The 19,703-nt window shown below is 40.8% G+C and overlaps 1 pseudogene; it reads right to left on the reverse strand.

Annotated features, from left to right (window-relative positions):
- Positions 1-8,991: 8,991 nt before the first annotated feature.
- LOC147453321 (3-ketoacyl-CoA synthase 13 pseudogene) lies at positions 8,992-10,985 on the reverse strand (annotated as a pseudogene).
- Positions 10,986-19,703: the final 8,718 nt, after the last annotated feature.

Below are 19,703 nucleotides of genomic sequence, written 5' to 3' on the forward strand. Positions count from 1 at the left end.
GAAATCTCAAGAATGACATACGAAGGCAGCAGATCGACATCGATGAGATTTGAAATTAAACGAAGACGATTGGGTGCTCTTACGTTTTGAGAAGGCACGCCTAAGGAAACGAAAGGGAAAGGAGCGCTTTTTTCCCAAATCTTAGCATGAGGTACTATGGCCCTTTTCAGATTAAAGAAAATATAACTGATGTCTTGTTTAGTCTCAAGCTGCCCAACACTTGGAATATTTCCAATGCATTCCATGTGAGTCTATTGAAGCCTTTTATAGGTGATGTGCTAGTTGATGGGGAGCCTGATGAGAAACCTAAAGTGGAGGAAAGCGAGGAGGTACTCGTTCCAGAACAAGGAAAGAAATATGAAAGGTAAAGCGATTTGAAGGTTCTTGGTTAAACTCAAGAACTATCCCGCATTGGATGCAAAGTGGATGGAGGAGGAGGACCTAACAGATACTCCTCAGATTTTTAAACTTTACCTTGAAGCATTCGGTTTAGCATAGTCTACTCCAATAGAACCCCAAATTCAGCAAGGGTGAATCTAGTGCAGTGGGTTTGCACAAGAGGGGAGTCACTTTTCTCCTTTGTAGTTACTCGGGTTTTGAATAAGGTCATTGATGTCCACTGTACGGATTTCCGCAACTGGTGCTAACTTCTTTTTGTTGGCTGATTTTATCCCATAAGGCTTTAGGGCCAAGTTGCTTTTGATTTAAATGCTTTTGGGGCTCTGGTTTTGGCATCCCTTGTGAATCTTTATAAGTGACCCTAGGGGCTCACTCTGCAGGGCATCTAGACGTAGAGTCCAAAAGCAAGCACCTGTGGGTCGGTTGTACTTTTCTTAAAGATGAATATAAAAGTAATACCAAAAGGGGTGCCAGTATTTGGAGCTAGTATCTCTTAGCACGGAACTACGCCGGGTCATGTGGACTCTCTTTTAATTTTGTCAAGTGAATCTCTGTTGCGTCACGATAGAATCTTGACTTGGGGTGTCCAAGTTTGTTACATTGGGTGTGCAATGTGCATTGTATGCATGCTACCAATTTCATTATTCTTAATTTGAAAACACACATTTGAATTGTTTAATGATTACTTGCATTTATCATGCTATGATGCTTGAGATTTAATATAAAAATTAATATGTGTACATCTACAAAGATTAATATCTGTGGATATTTTAGAGAACATCAAAACTATCGGTTAAATAGGTCTATATATTTGATTATGAATGCAAAGTAAGTTTTTAAAATAGTTGAATAATAAACATAATACTTGAATTATTAAACTAGTTTTAGATTGTTGTGTGGTTACATTTTATCATCAAAATCAGTATATCTTTGTATAGAGATGTACGTTGTTATGTGGTTACATTTTATCATCAAAATCAATGTATCTTTGTATAGAGATGTATGTTGTTGTAATACGTGAGTATTTTTATTATTACTTTAGTTATGTAATCATTGTTCCATGCTTTCTTGAATAGGTTATTTGAGATGGAAGGAAACATTGAACTTACTGATAGAACTCAAATTCAAACTAGCAAGAAAAAGAAGGCACATGGGATAGAGTGTCATTAACATCAGTGATTGGTTCATAGATTTGGAGTGTAAGCTATGCCGTACGACACCTCCACGAACTTTTTCTAGGTGGACCCAAGAAACGGGGTCGTACATGTATCCACCCCAATGCAACGGCAGTGGTCAAACACTTGAGGGAAGTAATTCAAAATAAAGAGTCAAAGAAATATTACACATCTACTACTAATGTCTCGGGGATTCCATAACATATTGGTTCCAACCAACAAATGCCAAAAGCATTGCCGACTTGCACACCGAATCTCAATGTGTAGTTAGAAAGCAATCTACCTAGTGCATTTTCAACGAAGTGTCATCTTGACCTGGGAAAGGTGTCTACGCATCAAACTTCATTGCAAGAAAGCTTACGTAACGGTCTACTCGATGATGTACAAGTAGCTCTTGCTGAAGCGATTTTCTTTTGAGGAAGTGATATGATGATGGTGCACAATGAGCAGAGCATGGAAGAAAATTGGCGAGTTTGGATCACGGTTTTCACCGCCTATTAATGATGGTGATTTTGGATCAGGGTTTTGATGGACAATGCAAAGAATTGCAAGAATGCTGAAAAAATCTTGAAGTGACAGTATCCACATGTTTTTCCTTCCGGGTGCAATACACATGGTTTGAATCTTGTATTAAAAGATTCGTATAAAAGTTACAATACTAAGTGGTTTGCCTCTATTGTTGATATTGCTTGTCAGCTTGTGAGATTTATGCTCAAAAGACAGAGTATTATATATTTTTCGACCTCGTATGTCAATTATGTTAAAACTACCTGTGCAAAAACTAGATTTTGGACTCACTTCTACACTTTTGAGTCTCTTCTTTGAAACAAAGATGCAATCGGTGGTGGAAATCCATTGGCGTATTCCATTCTCTCATCGACAAAGGAAAGTCCTCTTGAAGTACTTTCATGCTAGATGGATTGGAGCGCATACACCATTACACAATGCTGCTTACATGATAGATCTTGAATATTGAAATATGGACTTGATGTTCAATATTGAAGTGGTTCATGATTTTTACACAGTAGTAGACACTTTCTATGCCAATGTTAACGATAGTGTAAGATGCATAAAAAATATGTCCTCCTTTCAATTTAAAGAAGGTCTATTTTCAAACTCTCTTACTCAAGAAATGGCAAAAGAGTAGCCTGCATGGAAATGGTGGATGATGAATGGTGGAGAACACTCTGCTTTGTTGTGTAATCTTGCAATGAAGGTTTTAAGCTAGTGTTCTTCACATCCAAGCTCAAAAAGAAATCGGAGCATGTAAAAATATATTCACAACACTACTCGCAATCGACCTCTTGTAGATCATGCAAATAAACTTGTTTACATATATTGCAATGAAAAAATTATGTGGCACATTGAAAGCGAAGAATATGAAGCATTATAGACAAAAATGACTCAAAAGGGTCGTGTAAGGAATTGGTTAATTGTGACTAATTAGCAAAGCCATTGACGATCAAAACGGCTCCAAATTTGACCGTTTTGGTTGTTTAAAGCATATCTATGCAATTTAAAGTGTATCTAGGTACATGTCTTTAAATATTAAAAAAGATATAATTTTCAATCCATTCCTTTGTGGTTCACCTTGAATTTCGTTCTCATTTACTTCACTTGGTGGGCAAATAGTTGTTTCCACTTTTGAATCACTCAATCCCTCTTTTTCCTCTTTGACTTTTCACAAGCTTTTTCTCTTCTTTTCTAATGCTAGCAGCTCTGCTACTAAGTTATCTACATTATACTTTATGTGTGCTCTTATTACTTACAATGAGTAATACATCTTCCATTAGTGATAATGGCAAGTTTCATTTGAACATTAAGCTAAGCCAAGAATATGCTACTATGCGGAGTGTTTATCAAAGACAAATCATAAATGAAAATGAAGCACAACAACTTCACAGCGAGGGGAAGAAACACATTGATCTATGGATTGATGGGAGCTTGCGTCCACCGATCCCAAAATTGGAAGGTATCCATGTTTTCACACACCTCATGATTTGATGAGATTTGTTGGAGATGAGGATGGGTTGATGGCTTACTAGGATATAGTTCTAGGCTATCCCAATTACACGTTAATCATACATATTACATTCAATATCTCCAAATTTCTCTCTCTTCAAATGCAACATGATGATTACAACACGACAAACGAGAAACACATTATGCTAAGGATGAACCATTAATCCCTACACACTAAACATACCCTAAAACCCATGCATGAATGTATCCAAGTGTGAACCCAAGCGTGATACATAACCACATCTTAATAAATCCAAATGTGAACTCATGCCTATTCCTAAAGATTTCATTTTGAACCATGAGCTAATGAATCCATTGAGAACTAGCCATGATGTATCCAAACAATCCTAGGATGAAATTCGGTTTAAGGGGGCGATCGTTAGGGTTTAAACCTACTTTCATCCTATGCCTATGTGAATTACCCCTAATGATGCTACTCTCACATTGTCTAGTGGGAAGCAACCCTACACTTTTCATGACTATCTCTGTGCCACATACTCGGGGGGTTCACCGTTTAGTACTCCCTATATAACATGCGTTCGAGGGGCTTTGAAAAAACCTCTCTTTTAACTTTTTTAAATAAATAAAATGACTCCTTATTTTAGGATTTTTTTTCCAAAAGTGAATATAAAAGCCTCTTATTTTAATGTATCCCTGTTAAATTGCCTAAAATTTTTGCATTAAAAAACCCCTCCTTTCGAACTCACGCTATACATAAACATGATTACATAGTGCACCCCTCGAGGCCACATACATGCCACTACCTCTCACCTAAGACTTCCACCTCCTATGCCATGTATTAGGACATGTGGCTCAATATGTGGCTTTGATGCTACACTCTGCTAAATTCTATATAAGCACACATCTCACAATACAAACATGCACTTTATCGAACTAGTTATTTTATACTTGGCTTGCGTATGTCAATTTTAATTAGCGTGTTAACTTAATGTTCTAGTTATAAACTCAACTAATCATTATCTGTCGTAATCGATCCTTACAAAGAGGATTGTCTCAACGGAAGGCTGTGCCTAGGGCAAGAAGAAAGTTGTGCACAAGGTGTGATTGCTTCCTCTACAATCCTCAATTGCCACTCCAAGGTAAAGTAACACACACCGAAGCAGTGCATGAGTGTTGTATTACGACCTCTATGTGACAACCGGTCTATCAAAGATCACAAGTAATGTTCAAAGGATGCAACAGATCTCTTGCTTTCATGTGTTCCGCTTTATTAATTTGACATTTTTGGTAATGCGAGATATAGTTTTGAACATATCCATGTGAACTTGGCGAGTAAAATTGTCGTCATACAAGTGCATAAGTTTTCTTTATGTTTGGGTGCCCTGCATTGGAACTTCCATGATATTCATAAAGAATTTAGTGCTGAATGTTTGTATCTGTCTATAAAACTCTCCCCTTGTGGAGAAGTACCTATCATCTATGAAAGCATCTTCCATCTATGCAACTCATACTCAAAAGAGGAGAAATGGGTGTAAAGAAAGTGGAAACACTATCAACATTGGAGTGACAAGGATCCATCATTGTGACTCGATTCCAAATTCATCAACTGTGGAAAAAATATTCCATCTATGCAGCTCATCACTTGAAAGAGGAGAATCGGGTGTGGAGGAAGTGGACACACTACCAACATTGGAGGCATTCTTCTCACTCCAATGTTGGTAGTGTGTCCACTTCCTCCACACCCGGTTCTCCTCTTTCAAGTGATGAGATGCATAAATGGAATTCACCTGAAGGTATCCTTCATAACGAGGTATCCTTCTTACTCTAATGTTGGTAGTGTGTCCACTTCCTCCACACCCAGCTCTCCTCTTTTGAGTGATGAGCTGCATAGATGGAAACATTTTTTCATATATGATGGGTATCTTCTCCACAAGGGGAGAGGTTGTGTACCGACGGACCTAGATATTCGGGACCAAACTCTTTATGAATGTCATGAAAGACACAATGTAGGGTACCTAGGCATAAAGAAAACTTTGGCACTTGTATGATGAGAGTTTGATTGGCTAGGCCCTATATGGGTATGTTCAAGACTATGTCTTGCATTGCCAAAATGGGAAGAAGTGGACACACTATCAACATTTGACTAGGAAGGATGCCTTATTGTGAAGGATACCTTGAGGCGACTTCCATCTATGCATCTCATCACTCGAAAGATGAAAACCGGATGTGGAGGAAGTGGACACACTACCGGCATTGAAGTGAGAAGAATGCCTCCAATGTTGGTAGCGTGTCCACTTCCTCCACACCCGATTCTCCTCTTTTGAGTGATGAGCTGCATAGATGGAAGAATTTTTCCATAGATGATGGATGTAGATTTGAGTCACAATGATAGATGCTTCTCACTCCAATGCTGGTAGTGTTTCCACTTTATTTTTACATAGTTCTCCTCTTTCGAGTGATGTGTTGCATAGAGGGAAGAATTTTTCATAGATGATAGGTACTTCTCCACAAGAGGAGAGTTTTTGTACCAATGAATGTAGACATTCATCACTAAATTCTTTATGAATGTCATAAAAGTCCCAATGTAGGGTACCCAAGCATAAAGAAAACTTATGCACTTGTATGATGAGAGTTTTATTGGCTAGATTGATATGGGTATGTTCAAAACAATCTTTTGCATTGCTAAAAATGTTAAGTTAATAAATCAGAGTGCGTGAAGGCAAGAGCTCTCTTACATCCTTTGAAGATTCCCAATGGAAAGTGAAAAACAACCATAAGCGAACATGAATTGGTCTTAGTGATTGTGGACCACTTGACTAAATTTTGTAAGTCCACAACTAAACTCCAGAGGTAGCCAAGCTCTTTGTGGACAATCTATCTCTACAGGGGGCTCACTTGCTTGCAAAAAAGCTAGGCTATCCACATGCCAGCTCCATTTGTAGCTCAAGTTTGTGTCATAGAGAGAGAGAGAGAGAGAGAGAGAGAGAGATGGTAAACAGAGGAGGTTTGTGGAAATCCCATTGTCAGATTTGAGAAGAGTGCATTCATTTGCGTGAATCGTCTTCTAAGATCATGGCTAGGCCGGAGCCAACACACGCCATGTGCACTTGTGTGTGTGTGTGTGTGTGTGTGTGTGTGTGTGTGTGTGTGAGAGAGAGAGAGAGAGAGAGAGAGAGAGAGAGAAAGAGAGAGGAGAGGGCACACTCATTGAGAAGAAGAGAGCCTAGAGAGAGGTTGTGTGTTGAAAGAGAGAGCCAATAGATGAGAGAGAAAAGAAGTGTGTGTGTGTGTGTGTGTGTGTGAGAGAGAGAGAGAGAGAGAGAGAGAGAGAGAGGAGGAGGAGGAGGAGGAATAGGAAGAAGATTAGTTCTACCTCCAATAAATCTGGGACTCTAAATCTATTCCTTAAAAGGGAATTAGATATATATATATATATATATATATATATATATATATATATATATATATATATATATATATATTGTGTGTGTGTGTGTGTGTTTGTGTCTCACATACACTCATGAGGATGTCGTAGAAATAAATCCTTAGAGGCCTTAGAGTTTCATTTGACAAGTCAAACTCAAAATCTATTACTTAAATGGGATGGAGACCTCAGAGATCAATTGAACAAGTCAAACTGAAGATCTGTTATTCAAATTTGGAGAGAGAGAGAGAGAGAGAGAGAGAGAGAGAGAGCAAGCTCTGACGGAGCCAATGTGAGTGGAAGTTAAAATAAATTTAAATGTATGCTACCATTAAATGAGAGTGTGTGTGAGAGAGAGAATGCTCCCACATAGCCAACAAGAGAGGAATATATAGAATATATAAGTTTGCTCCGATATCCCATAGAGCCAAACATAGACGGTCTCAAAGAGAGAAGAGGCTTTCACATGGGCAACAAGACCAAAAGGTGTGTGTGTGTGCATGTGTTTCTAAATATATGTGTGTGTGTGTGTGTGTATAGGTGGAGAGAGAGAGAGAGAGAGAGAGAGCGAGAGAGAGAGAGAGAGGTATTATTGTCTAAAAGGTTATAATGTGACCTAAGGAGCCAAATCAAACATGTCAAATGCTCTATGCTAAGTTGATCAATGACTCTTGATACTTGAGGATTGTGGACATGAGGGTGGCAATTGGGCATCCATGAAGTAGCTAGGAGGTTGGAAATGTGAGGGACGCAAGCTCAAATATTATAAAAGCCAAGCACTCAAGTATGGTATCTAAAGCTAAGACTACTGAGCTTGCAAGAGACGTAGTGTGCAGCAATGGATAACACTTACCAAATGCCCCAATACCATGTCTCATATCAAAAGGAGTGGAAGTTAAGTTAAACCACTTCTAAAGTGTAAAGTGATGATGGGGAGATAAGCTCAAGCATCTATAGGTGAGTTCAATAGATCATCTATCAAATATTAACATGCTTTACCAATTGGTGGAAATGTGATAATTTAGATTGTTTCAAGTTTTCATAACTTATGTCACTTTAGAACAGTAACTTAGGAGTTACTTTTGTCTTCCTTTGTAAAGAACACTCTAGTATGTGAACATCCCCTTTCGCTTATAGAGAGAGAGAGAGAGAGAGAGAGAGAGAGAGAGGGGGGGGGGGGGAACTCGTGCATCCGCTTTTTGATACTAGCAAATGCACCAACACTTCTATAAATTATGATTGTAATATTATATGATATGCATGTCTATAAATCCTTATAAATTTTACACCACGTATACCAATGTTGTACATCGAATCTATAGTTCTCAAAACAATTGGACCATACTACGAGTTAAAAAATGTATTACCTCTAAATTGTTTGCTAACCAACCATTTCAATGGAACCATATAGTAACTTTAAAAAACCAACAATTACTTTTATGTTTCAAGTAGATTATGGATCAATTAAACACATTGATTTGGATGGATCTTCGTTGGAGAGGTTTTAGATGTGATCTCTTCCATTGTTAATTTTGAAAGAGATCTTATTTAAGTGAAGTATATAACAATATTTGACACTATCTTATTTATGCATAAAGAATGTTCGTACATGTTGCCACCTTCAGAGAAAGGTCACAATTGGCCACAACATCGGACGGGTCACATACTAGTTTAATATAATCTCTCGGGGAAAAAAAGTGGAGGCAATGAAAAGTACACAAAAAGTAAAGAGAGTTTATGGAAAAAGGCGGACAGAGAACTTGCTTGCACGAAGTCTCTAGCTGAGATCAACAAATTAGAGTGAAAAACTGTAAATGCGAAGGAGGCTCTCTTACAAAACCTCTCTTTAAGTCCAGGTAGAGCTAATTAGAAGGCGCAGCATTCAACGTCGTGGGACAATCCTGAGAGAGAGAGAGAGAGAGAGTACTCTTCTACACACCAAAAAGAAAAATCAGAGATAGGGAGGGAGGGAGGGCACATCATCAATGATCATGACCACTAAGCACCCTCTTGACTCGAAACAAAGCCATCCCCACCTAGACCTCAATTAATAAGGAAGACAGCAGAGCATGCCAATGAAGCTCAATCTTGAATGCCTACACCATTATCACTACGATGGCGAGCTTATAAGCACTCCTCTGAAATCAACCAGAAACACTCGAATACATATATATACTTCCATATTGCCAAGCACACTCTCGGACATACAGTGCTCTCAATTAATTCTGAGCTTGTTGCTTGCCGCGACATTCTTCCTCGGCCTTCCTCCGTAGATTTTCTTCATATAAATTTGCTTCATCTTCACATAACTTGAGCAGACTGTAATTCTTGTGTGACGGTGTTATTTTGTCAGTGATTTCCACTGGATAATTATCGATGCATTCCATCCAAGGATTAAATCCCCGTTGCGGCTTCACATCTCTCAGTACCTTCCATACAACACTATTACACTTGAAACCAGAGCCCAAAGCCACTTGCCACACCTTGTCACCCTTCTTCAGCCTCTCCTTGGCCTCACAATATGCCATTGCATACCATAATCCACTGCTCGACGTGTTACCAAATCGATGTAGAGCCATCCTCGCAGGCTCCATGTCATAGTCGGACAGGTGTAAGCTCTTGCCCACTCCATCTATCACCGCCTTCCCCCCCGGGTGCAAGCAGAAGTGGTTGAATGCCTTCTTGAAGTCAGGCATATAGGGCTTCATATCCTTCTTGAAAACTGTCCTCTGAACTACATTCACCATGACCTTGAGAAGCTCTGAGAAGGGCATGTTGTAGGGAACCAGCCTTGTCATGCTGATGGTGATCGCCTGTGATGCAACATCAATGAGCTTCATACTCAGAGAGGTACCCACCAGCCCATCATGATCCTCTCTAGTTACAATGACATTGTAGGAAGTGTCGCTTGCTCCCGTCGTGGTCCGCACTGATTGCACAAGCTGAAACTTGGAGCGCTGCCTGTCCACGCTCTTATTTGACATTAGCAGGGCATAGGAGCCGCATCGGAAGAGGCAATTGGGCACAAGCATGGACTTATCATTTCCATTATACCAATTCAAGGTGATGTTCTCAGTGCCCACAATCACCACATACTTGTTCTTGTGTACTCTCAAAATGTCCTTGGCAAGGTCTACAGCAACCATGCCAGCAGCACATCCCATGCCTGATATGTTGAAAGTCTTCACGTCGTGTCGCATCTTGTAGTGATTGACAAGATGAGAGGAGAGTGAGGGGGCAGGATAGAACATACTCACATTGACAATGAGGAAGTCAATGCGATCCGAGGAGAGGCCAGTCTTAAGAAGGAGCTCATCGAGGGCGCCAAACATCATGAGGTCCATCTCTCCGCGGGCTGCGGTGAGCGTTGGGGTTTTGTCGTCTCGGAAGATCACCGGGGCACCATATGTCTCGTTGCCCAGCCCTGATTTCAACAACACCTTGAGCTGAAACAGCATGTTCTCGACAGTAAACTGACCACAAGTCTTGGTTAGATGCACACAGTACTCTGTGGAAAGCTTGTACTCATCCAGTGATTTGAAGCTTGCAAAATCGACGAGGTAGCACGGAGGTGTCCGCAACTTCACATACAGCAAGCACATGGTCGGGATACAGGCAGCGGTGACAAGGAGAACATTATCGCGGGCCTGAGGCGATCCCCAAAGATGCATACAGACACAATCCCAGCCAAAGATGAGCAGAATTGCAACTGCGGAGGTGAGGGAGAGGAAGCCAGCAATGCAAGGGGCGTATGCGAGGGCGAAGAGCTTGGCGAGCTGCAAGGATTCGTAGACCATATCATCACGCCTGCTCTTCTTTCTGAGGGCAGAGGCGTCGGGGTGGGGGAGCGGGGGCGAGGTCGCCATCGCCATAGCGAGCAGCAGCTAGCAGCTAGACGAATGCCGAGAAACGAAGGGAGCGAAATGAGCGGCAGAGGATGCGAAACAGACAGGGGTATTGAAAGGCGCAACAACAACAACAAATTAGGTTGGTGAACGAGGTAACTAACGTACGCAATTATGGTTTTTCTTTTTTCTTTCTGGTGCTACACGAAGCTTCATGTACGACTCTCGAGATCTCTCTATATGCTCAGAATCCTGTGCAGTGTCATGTATGAAACTGTTGTATCCCTTAAACTGGCCTTTTCGACTTTTAGTACCTCATTTATGAGTGACCTCTATTTCAGTCTTTCTCCACCGCGTGGCAAGGCAGGGATTCTACGCTCGATCCCCATCTCTTTGTCAACAAACTTCGCATATGCTGCGTCAAACAAACAAAAAGCTTGCGTTCTAACATGAACAACACAAGCGGGGGTAGAACACATTGTTTCAAAGTGGAAAGACTGAGGCTTCATTTGATGATGCAAGCAAGTGGCGTAGAACGTTGCCCGTGCAAAACTACCTTTAAGGGCTCGAGAAAAGGTAGGCTTGCTTTATCCAAAACCTGTTCAAATCAACAAGTGATAAAATCACTAGGCGCAGCTGCCTAGTAATATGCACGTCCAAGAGGAAAGCTTGAGGATTTCGACAAAGTGGCTTCATTTGATGATGCATGCAAGCGGGGTAAAACGTTGCCCATGCGAAACTACCCTTAGGAGCTCCATAAAAGGGTTCTGCTTTAGCTTCGGCAGCGTTGTGCAAGTCATGGGAGGCTCATATGTGGGCTATCCGAGGCAGGTGGGTGCTCCGGGCAGCTAAGGTGCTCCCTGGCGTGGTGGGGTTGCGGTCATGGGGGGCGGGATCTACGTGTAGAAGGCTTGGGTTGGCTCCGGGGGGAGCCGCCTATGGGCCTCCGCCTATGGGCCTGCCCTCTTTCCTTGGCGAGAACCAATAAGAATTAAGCTCTCCAGAAGACAAAGGGGTCCAATGAGAGTTTAATTGCATTATTTAATTACCTAAAGCTCTCACAAAAGGGGAAAGGGGGACACATATCACAAGGCTATCACTTCTGCTTCTCAATTATGATTGGCTAAGCTTTGCAGGGTCCAATGGGGTGCCAACATGAGTAAATTGCAAGAGGGGTCGACCAAGAGAGAGAGGGGGCTGATTTTGGCAAGGCATTATCACACACACACTCACACAATCTCATGTGTGAAGCAAGAAGACTCTCTCTCTCTCCTTCTCAAGCTTTAATGGAAAGCTCATCATCTACTCCAAGCTTGTGAGAAGAGAGGCCTACACCAACAACTCTTGGCTTTGTGATGCAAATCCAACCAAGAGCCAAGCTCCAATGCATGCTCATCTCCTCTACCATGCTAATTTCTAAGCTATTATGAGTGATTATGTGAGGAGATATACTTCTTTCTCGTAAGACTACTCCTTCTTCCTCTCAATCTACTCTCATACCCCACTAGCTCTCACCATCTTCGAAGGTGTGTGAGGTCTTGGGTCTGAGACTGTGAGGGAATTGATGTTGTGTTTTAGAAGTGTGTGCACGGTGCTTGAAGCTTCCATCTTCATTGCATCAGCAAGTTATTGAAGAAACACAAAGTATTGTATTGTAAAATGTCTCCCTTGATGGGGGAAACCTATAATACAAAGCCTTTTAAAGGGGGGACCGGCTCCATGTAAATCCAGTCCTCAACTGTTGTCAATAGCTTAATTTCTCTCTCTTTTGAGGTATGGTTCATGCTTATCTAGCTAGGTGTTATGATTTTTGTTGCTCTCTCCATCCAAGCACTCTTGCTATGCTCATTAGGAATCTATTCTAATGAAATGCTCACTATGTTCATGTTATTTTCCGCTACACACAAGTTACTAGGCCATTAAATGTTACATTGGTATCAGAGCACAACGTTTCTCTTTTCTTGCTCAAGAAGGGAAGTCCTGTAATGGATTTGGCCTATTTAACTTGAGAGTAGCGGAAATTAATGAAAGTACTTTTGAGAAATGACTTTGTGAGCATAGCGGGTGAACATAGTTGAAGATAGCAACATACTCATAGCAATTAGTTAACTTGGCATGAACAATACTTTTGCAAGAGAGAGAATTTAGAGAACATGACAACAATTGAGGACCGGATTTATGTGGAGCCGGTCCCTCCTCTAATAGGCATTTGTATTATGATTTCTCCCATTAAGAGAGACTTGTTACAATACAATCTTTGTGTTCCTTGTGACCTAGGTGATGCAATGAAGATGGAAAGCTTCATGCATCACAAACATAACATAAACTTGAAGAAAGCTTTAACTATCCCAAGCCTCAGTCCCAAGACCTCAAACACCTTCGAAGGTGGAGAGAGCTAGCAGGGAATGAGGGTAGGGAAGAGGAAGAAGAAACATTTCGTAGGAGAAAGAATTAGTTCCTCACTTATCATAACTCTTGTTGCTAACATACATAATAGCATAGTAATAAAGAAGAAGGAGATGGCAAGCTTAAGCATTGGAGCATGGCTCTTGGTTGGATTTGCACTCCATAGCCAAAAGTGTTGGTGTAGGCTCTCAACCTCTACTTGCTTGGAGAAGGAGAGGGAGCTCTTGCACTTTGCATAGCACACAATGAGAGTGTTTGTGAGTGTGTGTGGGTGAGTATACCCCCTAAGCAACCCCCTAGCTTGCTTGGGTCGACCCCCCCCCCTTGTAGCTCATGCTTGAAGCTCATTGGACCCCTCCAGGCCTAGCCAATCACAAGCAGGAGGCATTACAAGCAGCAAGGGTAGCCTTGAGACAAGTGTCCCCCTTTCCCCTTTGAGAGAGAGGTCTAGATAAATGCTAAATCAATTAATTAAATCTCCTAAATTATTATTGGACCCCTTGGGTGGCCAACCAATAGGCTTCAGGCACACCATGCGGAGGAACTTGACAAGTGTCCCTTTTGCTTTCTTTGTACCATGCATGCCTTGTGTGAGTGTGTGGGTGTTCTCTCTCATCCCCCCTCATGTAGGGCTCGCCCCCTCCTTGTAGGGATTGAATATTTGACTTTTTGACACCTCAACCCCTCATGCATAGGCCCAATTCACACCACAAGCTTGGCTCATAAGTACTTTAAGCTTGGGGTGGGTTCTCACCTCAAGTGCAACCCTAGCATCTCAAGCATGTCAAGCACCTCAAGCATCTCAATAATTAAGCACCTTAATCATCAAGCACCTCAAGCACCTTAGTCATCAAGCATGACAAGCAGGACAAGCACCTCGAGCTGGGTCGGGTTCCCGCGCCCCAAGCCTCAGCCCTAGCTTAAGGTCAAATGCCTTTTACACACATTATTGGAGGTCTTCAATGAAGCTAACCCTAAGGTCTTATGCTCCATTTGTTAGCCTTGCTCTTTGATAGACCATCTCTCATTTGGGCCCCTTTACCATTGGCCCCGTGTTGAGATAGATCTATAAGCACATGTCTATATCTTAACACTTGTTCCCATTTATTCTCCCACATTAAGTGATCAGTTTAATATGAGAAAATCATTTGGGTTGGTTAGATATTAGATATTAGATTTTATGACATTACCTCTCTCTTGAAATCATAGTCGTCCTCGAGTATAAGGTAGAAGAGATAAAGCCTTATTCATTAGTCAATTTTTACTTAGTGGCTAGAGGATCCCTTTTTACCCTACGACATCTTTCCAAGATGGATGACTAATCCATTTGGTGCTTGTGAGACATAGCTGCCACAAGGATGTCTGCTCTTTATTCCATTTCATTCTCCCAAAGTAGAGTGACAAATTCTACTTGGTGTTTGAGAGACGTCGTCATCACAAACATGATTCTAAGCATGCATACTAGTTAAATTTGTGCAGAATTAAAAAGAGGACTAGTCTTATAAGACAAAAACATGAGTCATTTAAAAGAAATTTGTACATTTGCTTACTCTAATGTAGCATTGTAAGCATTGACAAGGTTCATACTATCCTTAAGTTGTCTTCCTTGCATCCATCTAGCATCTTCAAATGGATAATTTTTGAACTTCATAAGATACCGTCGGATAATCTTACCATGTCGTAGTACCTTGTCTTCATGCCAAAGAACAGCTTCAGGTTGTAGCACCTCTTCTTGGTCTTCAACTTCGGGAGGGTCTTCAATAATTGGTTCAGTTGGTGGCTCTCCTTTGTAGGGCTTAAGTAGGCTTACATGAAAGGCATTGTGTATGAGCCAATGGTTGGGCAACTTGAGTTGATAAGCCGTCTCATTGATGGGCTTCAAGATTTGGAAAGGACCATAGTATTTTTTTGCTAGTTTAGCATAATACTTTTGATGGCCCGTAGGATTTTTGCCCGTCGTTTGCCTAAATCCAGCTTTAGGAAACTTGAGTAAGACCCAATCATTTTCTTTGAACATTAAGGCTCTTCTGTGCTTATCAGCAGCAGCTTTTTGCCTTTGTTGAGAGATGGTTATAGCCTCTCTAATCTTTTGAAAAGATTCTTGTAGGTCATGGCTATACTCATCGGCGGCGAAGATCTTCCTAGGTACTTTGAGTAGCAAGGGACTTTTAGGTCTTCCCTCAATGATCTCAAAAGGTGCTTTTCCCGTAGAAGTATGTACAGTATTATTGTAGGCATACTCTATAAGAGGTAAGTACTTTTCCCATTGTGAGCGTTAATCTACTTCGGTAACATAAGTCTTGAGTAGATCAAGTATCGTAAGATTGGCTATCTCACTTTGGCCATCTGTTTGTGGGTGATAGGCCGAAGAGAAATTCAATCTTGTTCCTAGATTTTCAAAGAGACCTTTACAGAAATTACTAGTCATTCTAGGATCTCTATCTGACACGATGGATGTGGGTAATCCATGGTGCTTGAAAATCTGAGATATGAAGAGAGTTGCCATTTGATGTGCCTTAATAGTCTTTTTGACAGGAATAAAATGCGTTTGCTTGCTAAACCTGTCAACTATTGTCCATATTCCTGTATTCCCATGGATAGACTTGTGTAATCCAAAGATGAAATCCATGGATATACTCTCCCATGGTGAATTTGGGATAGGCAATGGTTGGAGTAATCCAGGTTGCTTCCCTCTATCATACTTGGTCTTTTGGCATACTACACATTTTGAAACATACTCTTGTATGTCCACTTTCATGGTAGGCCAATAAAAGTATGTCTCTACTCCTCGGAGAGTAGGTTGAATACCTCTATGCTCCGCATATGGAGGAGCATGGGATTCATACATAACTTTCTCACGAAGGGAATGGGTAACACATAGACTATTGCCGTGGAGAAGATAACCATCCTGCAAGGTGAATGGTTCCTCTTTCTTCCCCAAAGCAAGGGATGACATTATGTCTCTAAAGTCAGGGTCAGTAGCATACTCATCTATCATAGAGGATAGATCATTGTGAGTAGCTATAGACACCACATTAACTTTGGGTCGTTGTGAAAGTGCATCGGCCACTTCATTGTGCTTACCAGCTATGTGAGCAATATGGAAATTAAATTGGGAAAGAAAATTTTCCCACCTCATTTGTTTGTCGGAAAGCTTGGTTTGCGTCATGAAATACTTGAGACTTTGGTGGTCGGTTCGTAGGATAAATGGAGTCCCCAATAGGTAGTGCTTCCATGTGTCTAGGGCATGTAGAACAGCTAAAATCTCTTTCTCATAAATACCCAAGACTCGTCAATATTGAGCCTTCGGCTCTCATATGCTATGGCATGCCCTTCTTGAAGCAAAACTGCTCCAAGGCAATCACCACAAGCATCACATTGGACCTCAAATGGCTTTGAGAGATCCGGAAGCACGAGGACTGGTTGGGAAGTAAGCTTCTCTTTGAGCTTTTCAAAAGCATTTTGCTCCTTAGCAGTCCATACAAACTTAACGTTCTTCTTAGTTAAGTCATGTAGTGGTCCTGTTACTTGAGAGAATTTTGATATGAAGCGTCTATAGTATGCGCACATACCAACAAAGCTTCTTAGCTCATGTAGATTTCTTGGGTTAGGCCATGCTTTTATTACCTCTAACTTTGATGGATCCATTTGGATACCATCTTTAGAGATAATATGACCTAGGTATTGAATCTCTTGAAGGAAGAATTCACTTTTCTTTTGGTTAAGAAAAAGCTTGTTCTCCCTCAACAGCTTCGACGTTGTGACCAAACGAGCATATACTTTGACCAAAATAGTCATAGATATTGACGAGAGTCTAAGATCTATGATGACTTGGGTCCTAAAACCACAGAAGCTCATATCATAGGAGACCCATGGGATAGACAATATCAGGGCAAAGATAATGCTATCTATAGCTTGACTTGGGGAATAATTTGTCATGTTTCATGGAGATACATAGGAAACTATGCAGAAAGTCTACACATGCTAAGCATCAACAGTGCTACCCAAAGTGTGCCTTCACAATCCCAAAAGGTGCGACTAAACCAGAGTGAAACAGTTTTGAACTCTCATAATGGAGCAGGCTATAGTGATCACCGGGGGGAGCTACAAATCCATCAAGATCAGCTCTAGTACCAGGAAATGCTACACCAGTTAGAAGCCCAAGAACGTCTAGCTAACCCCTTCAAAGCAAAAACCATTAGAAGATCATATGGTTGTTGGAAGTTTCCCACTGACCCAGATCCCATCAAAATCTGCAGAAAAATGCACGTATGAAGATCATGAGGGACAAAAGTTTCGATTGATCTCCACAAGTCAAAGCCAAAAGACTCAGGGGGTCACCGTTCTGTACCCCCCTATATAACATGCGTTGGCGGGGTATTAAAAAAACCCCTCTTTTAACATGTTTGAATGAATAAAGTGGCCCCTTATTTTAGGATTTTTTTCCAAAATTGAATATAAAACCCCCTTATTTTAATGTATCTCTGTTAAATTGCCTAATATTTTTACATATTTAAACTCCTCCTTTTAAACTCACGTTATACATTAACATGATTACATAGTGCACTCCCGGATCCAAAAGCCAACAAATCCCATAGTGTTCAAGTAATTGCATGTGACCAAGCTCACATATGCATATTGAGATGCAAATGGCAATGATTACCAATAGGTTCATGACCTTGTACAAGCCCCTATGAATGTTAAACTTGGAGTCATGTTAAACTCCGAAGAGACAAAGTATTCTAGAAAGTACATTGGATCGTCTAAGATCAAAAGCTACTCAAATGTAGGCAAAAAATGCTCAACAGTTGCAAGAAAAAGGTGATGTATCACAGTCATATGACTCAACATCAACGGAAGCAGGTTATTAAGACAAATCCAATGTAGGAAAAGTTCAACCCACGGACATCGCCACCACAAAAGCACTCAATATAGAAAGAAATCTTGAGAAGTCAAGTGCCACATCACCAATGAAAATGAAGAAAAGATTCAAGTGAAGTAAAGCTATATTTTCAGCTAGACAAGAACCTCATTTCTTTTCGCACTTGGTGGCCAACCACAGCTGGAAGATGCTCCTGAATTTGTGAGCATATCTGGAGACAAATGAGTAGAATGCTGGGGAATTGTCTCCACCACCACTGCTGGAAGATGCTCCTAAATTTGTGAGCATATCTGGAGACAAACGAGAAAAATGTTGGGGAATTGTCTCCGCCACCATTCAAATAGGTTCATAGATCATCACATCCCAATTCCATGTGATCACAACAAAATATCTTACACATAACATCATAGTGGGACTACCAATGGCCTAGAATATGTTAGAGATATGGAGTTCAAACATGACAGAGTCATCACAGACAACAAAGAATGGAGACCAAGACTGGTCACTCGTGGACGACAACACAAAGTCCTCAAGAACAATTAAAATGGAGACCGATGTGAAAGCAAAGGTTAGTTGAAGATGATTCATCTCCATCAGACTTAACCTCAAAAGAGATTAAAGCATATCAGGCATCAAGAAGTGTAGATCAAATAGAGCAAAGAGCAATCACGGGAGCTATCGAGCAGAGAATGCCACCAAGACAAGAAGTAAAGAAGATCAAAGTTGCAAATACCCAGGAAACAATAGGAAGTCCAAAGATCCAGACATTGCCAGTCGAATCAACCGATGTCAGAATGGAACACAAAGTCTCAAACCACCCTCCATAGAGACACATTTAGATCAAGATGAGACCTTGACAAAAGCAGGACAAAGATCTTCAATAGAACCTCCAATTCAAATAGTTGTAGTTCTCAAAGTACAAAAGGAGCAAGTGTTAGATGCAATTCTCTAGTGGATAAAGAAGCAAAGTACAATATGGTTGTAGATAGCATGAAATCATTCCAAGAAAATAGAATAGTAAGGCTGCTATGTACGATTGCGGGCGAAGAAGAAATGGTTGCTACCCTTAGCATCCAGAAGCATGAAGAGCATGTATAGTTTCAAGTAAAGTCTTCAAAACACATACATGCAGATGTCATCCTTGGACATCACTGGTTAGACCAACACAAGGCCTACAAAGAAAATACAATACTACTACTCTACTTTCCAAGAGATAGCAAGCAGTAGATACAGGTACCGTTAATGCTAGATTCAGAGTTGCAAAAGTCATAGGAATCAAAGAGAAATCTTGCATACAAAGGTAAAGATAAAGTGGACCTTCCACTGATCAACATGAAAGGTGTGATAGCATATGCCTCTACATCAAAGAGCCCTCATGGATCAACTTCTTCAAGCAAGCCAGGTTTTCAAAACTTCAAGCCAATTGTTGACCCAACTGAAACCTCTAAGGAGTCACCCAACAAATCAAAGGTATATCAACCAAAGTACTCAAGAAAGAAAAGGAAAGTCAAGCAAGTGTTTGTTCCAAGCAGTTTAGTCAAATTCAATGATCTAGTTTGGATTAAGGACGGGATATCAACACAAAAAGA

Source organism: Adiantum capillus-veneris, chromosome 8, assembly GCF_014529385.1.
Source record: "Adiantum capillus-veneris isolate H3 chromosome 8, ASM1452938v2, whole genome shotgun sequence".
In the NCBI taxonomy this organism is placed as follows: Eukaryota; Viridiplantae; Streptophyta; class Polypodiopsida; order Polypodiales; family Pteridaceae; genus Adiantum; species Adiantum capillus-veneris.